Source organism: Myotis brandtii, unplaced genomic scaffold, assembly GCF_000412655.1.
Source record: "Myotis brandtii unplaced genomic scaffold, ASM41265v1 scaffold67, whole genome shotgun sequence".
Classification (NCBI taxonomy): domain Eukaryota; kingdom Metazoa; phylum Chordata; class Mammalia; order Chiroptera; family Vespertilionidae; genus Myotis; species Myotis brandtii.
This window is the reverse complement of record NW_005370610.1, coordinates 1652837-1663645: the sequence shown is the minus strand read 5'-3', so window position 1 is coordinate 1663645 and position 10809 is coordinate 1652837.

Below are 10809 nucleotides of genomic sequence, written 5' to 3'. Positions count from 1 at the left end.
ATCAAGGTCTTGGCAGCCCACACTCCCTCTGCAGATTCTCAGGAGAGAATCTATTCCTTGCACCTTCTAGCTCCCGGTGGCTGCCACAAATTCCTTGGCATCCCTTGGTTTGAGGCACTTGTCACTCTAATGACCACTTTCACATCACCTCCTCTTCTGTGTGTCTCTCTTCTCTCTGACTTCCCTATGCATTTCTCTTATATGATGCACAGCATTGCACTGATAATCCATCCACAAAAACTAGGGTAAACTCCTCTTCTCAAAGTCTTAATCCCATTTTTTTGTAATATAAAAGAATACTAACTCTTTTGCCATATAACGTAACATGTACAGGTTCCAGGGATTAGAATGTGAACTTATTTGGGGGGTTACCATTTGGTCCACTAAAATATTGTACCTGCAAGCTATCTAAAATCTGTCATTAGTTCTTCTAGGTTTTTTGTTTGTTTGTTTTGTATATTTCTTACAATTCCCTATATACTGGATCATATAACCTATAAATTAAATTTTACTTTTTCCATTCTAATAGAGCTGAATACACACCTATGAAACCAAGGGTCCTTGTGGCTGACTATACTTAGTTTTATTTTATTTTTTAAAAAATTTATCTTTACTATTGAAAGTATTACAGACATTCCCCTTTTTCCCCCCATTGACCTCCTCACCTCGTACTCGACCCCAACCCTAGGCCTACCACACTATACACTATTGTCTGTGTCTGTGTCCATGAACTATGCATATATGCATATAATTTCTTTGGTTAATCTCTTCTCAACAGCCCCCCCCACTTCCCTCTGAGATTAAACTTTGATTTAATTTCTAGCTCTGCGTATCACTCTTTATATATACATATATGCATATAATTTCTTTGGTTAATCTCTTCCCAACCGCCTCCCCCCTACTTCCCTCTGAGATTAAATTTAGATTTAATTTCTAGCTCTGCATTCCCTCTTTATATATTTACCCCTCATAGACCTAGCCTTTCCCCCAGGATAATTAGCAACCCCCCAGACAGCAGAAGACAGTGGCCCAGACCTGACTAATGGTCACAGGATAACATCTTGACCTAAGTTATGTTTCAGCTCCTGAATCCAGGAGGAACAACCCCCTGACCCCCAACTCCCCCTCAATACTTCCCATGAGACCAGACAGAGGGACACCGGAAAAGACGTCAGAACCGTCCTGCAGACCTAAAGAAATGATTTATCAGCCTCATGTCACCTCCAACCAAGTAGCTCTTACACAACCCCATATCCCCTAACCCACAGTGTCTTATGATGTTTGCCCTATATAATCTGTAAACTACAGACAATTGGGGAGTCAATTTTTAGGGCATAAGCTCCCCACCTCCGTATTGGCCAACTTAATATTAAACTATTTTATCTTCTTATACTGCAAGCTCTGTCTGCTCATGCATTTCTTTGGGCCAGTGTGCACAGGCAGGCAGACTCCAGGGAAAGCACTGGGGTTCTGGTAACACAGACACACATGCCGTACTGCGCTGGCTGGGACATCCAGCCCAATATGAATAGATGTGGTAACGGTTGATAACCAACCCAGACCACAGCCTCAGACTAGCAGAGCCACTGTCCTCCCCATTCTCTTGCTACCGCAGTTGCTGCTTTTGCTTGCAGTGCATTTGGTGTGGCAATTTTGCTTTGTGCTCCAAGTCCAGTGGGCTGACTCCAATAGGAAAACTGGTGGTTTTCACAGCTCGTCCTTCCCTAGTAGAATTAAACTCAGACCAAGCTAGTGAGATGAGAAATCACTGGTTACCTGAAAAGCATACACTCTCACTGCTCTTACCTGAAGTTCAGGAGATTTTCAAGTCAAAACATTTGCCAGTTTGGTGTACGCTGTTTGTCCATGTCCAGAGCCCTGACATTGCTGATTCTGACAATTGTGTCTAGTTTTGTAGTTGCTTTCTAGGGAGAGCATTTGCCAAACGTTTCATTTCATTGTCCTGAAAGTGCCCAATTTATAATCTTCTATTTGAATCTCACTTCAAGTAAGGTAAGGTGAGTATAGTTTGAAAAGTCATACCAACAAAAAAAATGTCTTCTCATACAGCGAAATGGTGCTTTTCTTAAGAGATGGCATTTCGTAGTAGGAAAACCAGAAACTAATGGAAGTAGACTGCAATGTGATGCCCTGGTAACAGTGTAATTTAGAAAAGTTTACTTAAATTCTCTGATCTAAGTTTCTTCCTCAATCATAATAGAAAAGAAGAATAAAGATATTTATACTGTACACTAAGTTTGTTGAAGTATTGAATAACATACAAATGCACTTTGGTCACCAAAATATGTATATATGGACATTTACATGCATATGTGTGTGTGTGTGTGTGTGTGTGTGTGTGTGTGTATGTGTATTATATATATTCATATGTAAAAACACTTCTTATGAATAAATTAAAAATGTACAACACTAAAAATTCTCTACTTTTTGTGTAAAATAAAGTTAAACATATATTAGCACTTCAATGTCTTGATTTTATGTTATTAAGTTACTCTGTTTTCCTTAAGCAAAGCTGCATTAGGGCTGGTTACAAATACTCCCTTTTCCCTTTCTAACTCATAGGAAAACTGTACTTCCCTAACTACCTTGAAGTTAGTTATTTGCTACCCCCATGAAATGCTTCTCCTAAGGAAATGAGAAGAAGATGACATGTGATACTTTGGGACTACAGTTTTAAAAGCCAGGCACCATTGGCCATATCCCATGCCCTCTGTCTTGATGATCTGGAAGTACAAGTCTATTTTAAACAGATAATCCTGCTAACTTAGAATGAGTGAGAAATAAGCTTTTGTTATTCAACACCAGTATAACTTTGGGCATGCTAGTTAGTGTAGCACAGATTAGCCTGGTCTGACTACAGTTCTCCAAAAGACAAGATTTATTGGTTTACACCCTTTAATGTAAGTAATACCCAGTAATATGCTTTATTGGATTCATGTACCTTGAGTAAGTTTTTAACCAAAATATAAAAGTATGCACAAGTTTTATAAAATCATTTTTGGAAGCCCAGTTAAAGAGCTTATGTTACACTGCAGACGAATTCTATAGTTACAAAATAATAGTCAACATAAACAGGTAGCTTAAAATATTCAAGGTAAAAGTCATCAAACTAGAATAAGTCTGTGAAAACAAATATAAACTCAGATAAATACATATATTTAATCAAACATTTCTGAAGGTACTTTTTTCTAACTGGGAAATTCAAAAGCACAGAAATAAATGCAAGTAATTTGAGTGCTCTGCACTGACATTTAAATACAAGAGAAAAAAATGTTAATAGGATAAGCACCAGAAAGGATTAGGTGACTCTAAACACCAAAGAGGATTAGTTATTATCCTGCCTTTACAGGCACCCAGGTTTCATGTGGCCAAGTAGATAGGAAATGGAAAGCAAGTGCTGCAAAATGGGACTGCCTTTTCTTCGTGCAATGAGCATATATTAAAATCAGCTTTATTATGCCACATTACTAAACAGGTAACATAATACCCAGGCTTTCCTTTGGTTAATCTAAATGTAGTATACTTTTCAATATATTTAAAGTAAATTATAATTTTTTTCTCATCTAAAGATTGCTTTTCAAATAAGCACATAGATTTGCAATTAAACCAGAGACATTCTACTTTTGAAACCAAATCATTCATACCTACATGCTAATGTAGAGCTTTCTCCATTATTCACACCAATCGTAACTGCAGAGATTTACTATATTTTATTTCATTTCATGACTGTATTTTGTTATAACAAGTAGATTTATGAAACATGTTCATGTACACGCATATATAATAGTCATACACACACACATGCTCTCTCACACACACACTTTGACATTCTTAATATTTAAATATCTCTGAATTTGAGACATTTTCCTCTGGGTGAAAACTCATTGCTGCAGTTGTCCAGTGAGATTTGGTCATTTCCTATGCATATGATTGGTTATCATTCTTGGGGGCATGACTGGACAGTTGCAGTCTCATATTATTTCAGTCAACCGACCATTTAAAGGCTATTTGAGAAAGGAATGAGAATACTCGTTGTTGTATGAGAACCTTCCATTGATATCTTAAGTAGATTAAAAACACACCAGCATTAAAAATTTATACAAAAAGTATCAGTGACTTGGAAGAAAATGCTGGAGATTATAGCAGAACAATCTTAGGAAAAACTGCATTACTGACACTCTTGGGACACATGATCAATGTTGTATGTTGTGACTCAATAACAAATACCTACAACTAACAGGACTTTAAGTAAATATATATCTTTGCATTTAATGGTAAACTCTCAATAGAACTAGACTGGACATATCACATTTTTTTGTGTATTCAGCTACTTCTCTTAGTTTCCACACATCCTGTAATATTATTCCTAACAACTTGGTCAGTTTATATCACCATGTTCTAGTGATATGAAACCTGCCAGGCTAGTCATTCAATAAACAGGAAAACACTATTACCTCTTTCTTGTGAGTAAAGACAACTGGATATATGCTGACATGTCTTCACTAAGTACTTCTGTGCCCCTAGTAATGTAACAAAGCCTTCTGGGGCCCAGTGTCCACATCTGTGAAATAAACAAATTAAATTCAGCGATACTTAAATTTTTTTCCAGTTCCATGCTTCTATAATTCTGCTTCAAATATTAATTCAAAATATATTTTATAAATTAAAATTGTTGTCATGCCTTGCTTCATTCATAACAAGAAAGAATACAGTTTACTTATCTGTATTTATTTATATAACTAAAGTCTGTTTTCTTTTAAACAATGATTCTTTGTAAAAAAAAAATGTAGGGTTTTATCCTTTCTGAAGCATTCATATTTTGACTTTTTCAGATTTATTTGCTGATGTGAAAAGTAAAGCCCTTATTGAAAGTTATCTTAAAATTATAATCTCCCTTAGGACATATCGTTTCCCCTTTCATCATTTCTTTTTCCCAGCAAAACTGATTCTTTGATTTACATGCCTGATTCAGATTCTATATTTTGTATGTTTTTGAGTCTGATAATTTTGACTATTCTCATCAATGGTTTATATATTTCTCATGCACAAATTTTGAATTCTAGTTTTACTTCTGGCTACAGATAATGCTGCTGCTTATTCAACCAAAAAGTATTAAAAGCATTCAAAGGTGAGTATGATTTAGGCACTTATTTAATCAAATTTTATTTTTTATTTTTCTTCCTACATCTTTGTTTATCCTATAACTAGAGGCCCAATTCATGAAATTTGTGCAAGGGGTTCAGCCCTCGAAGCTCTGGCTTCATTCAGAGGGTCATCAGGAAGGACATCTAGAAAGTCGTTCGGCTGTCTGGTCTAATTAGCATATTATGCTTTTATTATTATAGATGTTTTTTTCCTCCATAACTTTGCTTTTCCTGGGGTTTTCTCTTCTCTAGAAAGCTTGCTCCTCCCAAGTCTCACCTTTTAAAAGTAAAAATGATAATACATTTAATGAATCGCATGTTAAATAAATAATTAATGTTTAACACAAAATGAACCAGGTTGGAGACTAAGAATAAATTCATAGATATTCATTGTCAAACAGTGCAGCACTGCTATTGGCCCCGATGTACCATCTGAATATACTCGTGAGAGCACATTATTAATAAGTCCTGATATGGTGTCAAGGCAAATGACATTTTCAGATTGAATTCATGAAATTAGTCAGGGTATGTGCATGCAAGCAGCATTGCACAAATTGATTATATATCTAAAAGTGCTATGACTTTTAGGCATAAATGTCTTTAGCAGACACAAAGTGACAATCATATGGTGGGGATTGAACCCATGGGTTCAACATTTCAGAGGCGAGAGATACTTTATTATCTGTAATGTGACTATAACTGAATGCAATTTGTATCCCCTTTATAGAGAAGAAAGGTTGTATCTAATTAGGGATGAACTAATGCACAACCATTTAGTTGATTAACTCTTAAAAATATGAATAGCTCATCTTCAAGACTGTAACCATATGATAATAGGGCTCTGATTATACTCAATAAGGATCTCCTTAGAATTCAAGATATTAAAGTAGTTAATTGTATTCTGGTGCAGGAATTCCTGCTAGGGTCCCAGCGCCATTTCTAAGGGATATTTATCAAAGTGTAAATTCACGTTATTGTTAGAGTAGAGAACACAAGACAAGCTGGAATCTGGAGAAAGGGTAGCTAGGAGACAGTCTAATGTCTGTCCCGCTCTCAACTTCTGTGGCCTCATGAAAGGATGCTATGGGAACTAGTGACACAGCATTGGAGAAAGAACAATAGCCATCTTTTAAAATGGGTGATATTTGAGATTAGTAACAATACTGATACTGTGAATGCTGTTTTCCCCTTGTGTTGAATTCCATTTTTGTTCCACACCTTTTTGGTGCATGATACTGGAATGCTGTCTATGAAAAGTGAATATTTCCAGTAAGAAGTATGTTTTTATCACATCAATTCAATTTAGCCTTATCAGAAAAAGTCCGATAGAGGGTACTATTCAATGATGAGAAACATGTGTAACTCACTGTCACACAAATATAAGCTGCTTGTGGATGATTCACAGGAAGACTGGAGAGATCAATGCTTTAAATCAGGTGTGGCAATATGAAAATGATAAAGAAAAATGTGCTTCCTCCTAAAAATAAATAATTTAGAGTTCTTTTACATATATCTTATAGATAAAAAATATACATACATATATGTATATGAATATACATATTATTATTAATATACAATTAATATACATACATATATTTTATATTTATTTTATATATATACTAGAGGCCCAGTACATGAAATTCGTGTACTGGGGGGAGTGGGTCCTGCACCCTCTCCAATCTGGAAACTCTTGGGGGATGTCTGACCGCTGGTTTAGGATCGGGCCTAAACCGGCGGTCAGACATCCCTCTCACAATCCAGGACCTCTGGCTCCTAACCACTCACCTGCCTGCCTGCCTGATCACCCCTAACCACTATGTCTGCCTGCCTGATTGCTCCTAACCACTCTCCCCTGCTGGCCTGATCGCCCCTAACTGCCTCTGCTTCAGCCCCCGCCACTGTGCCTTTGTCCGGAAGACATCCAGTCTAATTAGCATATTACCCTTTTATTAGTATAGATATTTAAAATAATTTATCATTATTTTATTATCATTTTTCCTCTTTGGAATACATGTCAATAGGATAGTCACCATACATTTTACCAGTAAAATTATTACATGGAAGTGTAGACAGTAGGTTAACAAGCAGAAAACATTCTTTACCCTTGAATGGCACCGAATGCTTCAGGTTGTGTTTTTCCTAGCTTGGATGGACTTTTGCACAAAGTTCTGATATAAATATCTTGATCTAATCCAACACACATCTTGTCCCTGTTAACTTTCACCACCTTGAGATGCTAAACTAGTTTTACATTCTATTCTCTTTAAAATAATAGCCAATATTGTTCTGTCATACTACCATTTCTCTCTTCTCTGCAAAACCTGTACTCGTTCATCTGTTAACTAGCTCTCCTGCAAATCAACTATAGTGAGTATTCTTTCATTTCTTCCATTCTTTCCTTTTCTGATAAAAACTTCTGCCTCGAATAATCACTCAGAACCTCTGTTTTTTTCAATTTTTTTCCATACTCTCTTCTCCAGTTAATCCAGGGGAAATTAGGTTCAAGTTGAAAAACAAATTGATTCCAATGTGTGCACTCTACAGCACTATGTAAATTGTAAGATTTACTATTTTTTATTTTTCTAAAATTATAATATGATTAAGTAATTTTTCTGCAATAGTATTAAGCATCCTTTAATATTTACCTTAATAAGACAATAGTGGGCATATTGCTTGAAAATAATAATAGCAGCTACTATTTATGGAGTATTCACTATACACTAAGTCCTGTGCTAAATGTTTTATATATCAGTGTGTTATCTAAGAGCTAGCTATTTAATGTTACAGGGAAACAAAAGGTTTCAGGAAAAAGAAAAAGGCAACTGCTCATGTCAGAGCCAGGATACCATATCTGTTCTGACACCAAAGTCTGTTTGGCACATCTTAGTAAAAAAATTAGCTAAAGGCCTGCCATCCAAGAATCCCAAAACACCAATCGGAAAGAATATATGCACACCTATGTTCATAGCAGCGTTATTTACAATAGCCAAGATCTGGAAATAGCTCAAGTGTCCATCAATAGATGAGCGTATAAAAAAGCTGCGGCATACTACTCACCTGTAAAAAGAAGGAACTCTTACCCTTTGCGACAGCATGGATGGACCTGGAGAGCATTATGCTAAGTGAAATAAGCCAGTCAGAGAAAGGCAAATAACATATGATCCACTTATATGTGGAACCTAATGAACAAAATAAACTGACAAACAGAATAGAATTTTGCCATGGATACATGGAATGGACTGATAGAGGTCAGAGGGGAGGGTAGTGGGGGGGACTGGATGAAAGAAGGTGAAGAGAGTAACCAAAGAACATATATGCATAGCCCATGGTGACAGACAATAGAGCGGTGAAGGCCAGGGGAGGAGTAGCAAGGGCAGTGTGAGGATGGGAAAATGAGGGACAGCTGTAATAGTGTCAACAATTAAAAAACGAAATCAGTGCAAGGCATTGTGATGTGGTTAATCGTTCATTTTCTAATGTGGATACAATCGGATTTGAATCTTCCCCTAATACTAGGTGTGCAACCTTGGGCAAGTTCCTTTATGCTTGTGTTTGCTCATTACATGTGAATAAAAATGGAACCCGCCTCTTGGAGAAACACATTATGGAGCTTAGACGAGACAACTTGTATTCATAAAGCAATTGATATAGTACCTGTCACGCAGTACACATACAACAAATGTTTGTTCCTTATTATTTCATATTCTTAATTGAGAGTTTCTCATTTTAATAGTAGGGGCGAAAATAGCACCTATCTCAGAAGATGAAATGAGATCATCAACTAAAAAATGTACTGGGCATGGAAGTGCTCAATAAATTGTAGTTCTTTTCATCATCATGCCAAAGGTTTATTTATTTACTGTTTTACAGAGCTGTGTGCTAACTTTGGTAGGTAATTTAGGCAAGACGAAATCCAGAAATGTTGGGTTCATTTCATTCCTGCTTGTTCTTCCTGCCAGTGGAATTCTGAGGACTCCATCCAAGTCTTCGGGATCTACCCAGTCTAGTTCTGTTGAGAATCTAGCATTAAATGCAAAGATCTTTATTTGCTTCAACTCCTGTTCGTGGTGTATATCTGTCACTTCTCAAACTACTCTGAGAAAGGCCCCGTGGCTCTGATGAATTGCCTTGCATTTTCTTAGCACTTACTCAAATCTTAACAGTATGAGAGAATATTTTTATGTTATTTTCTAAGCCCAAAAGAGACCACCAACAAAAGAAAAGTCAACATTTGAGACCAGGGGCTTTGCATATATTATTTTATACAACATTCAGAGTTAAGTGAGCATCCTTAAAGCAGGCACTTGGAAAAATTCCTTAGGCAACAGTAATGGAGAAACATCTGGAACGGACCATAGTGTGAGATAAAGGAACAGAGACCAAAATGTGCAAGCTATGTTTACAACATGTAGTCTATTTTTTGGAATAATTGTTTTCTTTAGCTCAAAATTGGATACATTTTAACATAAGATTGGAATTAAATTAAGAAACACCTTGAATGCCATGCCTAAGAGTGCAAATTTCTCCATCACCAGCTGAATAAAATGGATCACACTTTCTTGGTTGTTAATTTATAATGGTACTAGAGGCCCAGTGCACAAAACTCGTGCATGGGTAGGGTCCCTAGGCCTGGCCGGCAATCAGGACCAATCTGTAGGGTGACTGGCGGAGCAATCAGGGTCCATACTTGCACCCACCATGGCCCCCTGCGGGTCCTGCGGGCTGAGGGCAGCTCCTGCATTGAGCGTCTGCCCCTGGTGGTCAGTGTGCTTCATAGCGACTGGTCATTCCACCAGTTGTTCCACTGTTCGGTCGATTTGCATATTAGGGTTTTATTATATAGGATAACCATGAAGTACATAAGGATAAAATTGTCAGGGAGGACACAGTGGGCATAGGCAAAGAATAGAATTAAGAAGAGTAATTTCAGTAAAATGAAACAGTAATTTCAAAGACATAGCATGAACAACATTTTTAAGTAATATAAAGTAAGAAAAAGGTTAAATTTTTCTTTTTAGTGCCCAAATGCCATCGATCAGCTTTTACTTTTTATATGGGAAAATGAAAATCAACCATATCTTCTTTTAGGTTTGGGGTGTATATGGAACACATATGCACACACACATAAACATGTTGTTTTTCTCTTCTTTAATATTTGTCATGGTTCTGCTTTCAATGTATTAATTTACTCAACAATATTTATTTTTTCTGAGTGCCTGCCATGCACAGGTATTGTTGTAGGCATTTGGAAGACATGGGTAAATAAAACAGTAGACAATCCTTTGCTGGACTCTAGCAGAAGAAAGAAACATTAACTGATATCACAAAACTAATAATTGTAATAATAAATAAATATTACTAGGTCATTAATAATCAGCACCTTTCTGGAATTATATATGGTCTCAATACCCTAGAGCAGTGGTTCTCAACCTTGGCTGCACATTAGAATCACCTGAGAATCTTTTTAAAATCCTGATTTCTGGGCCTCATCCTCCGGAAATTCTGTTTCTTTGTTATGGGGTGGGGCCACAACATTAGTAACAAAGAAACAGAATTTCCGGAGGATGAGGCCCAGAAATCAGGATTTTAAAAAGACTCCCAGGTGATTCTAATGTGCAGCCAAGGTTGAGAACCACTGCCCTAG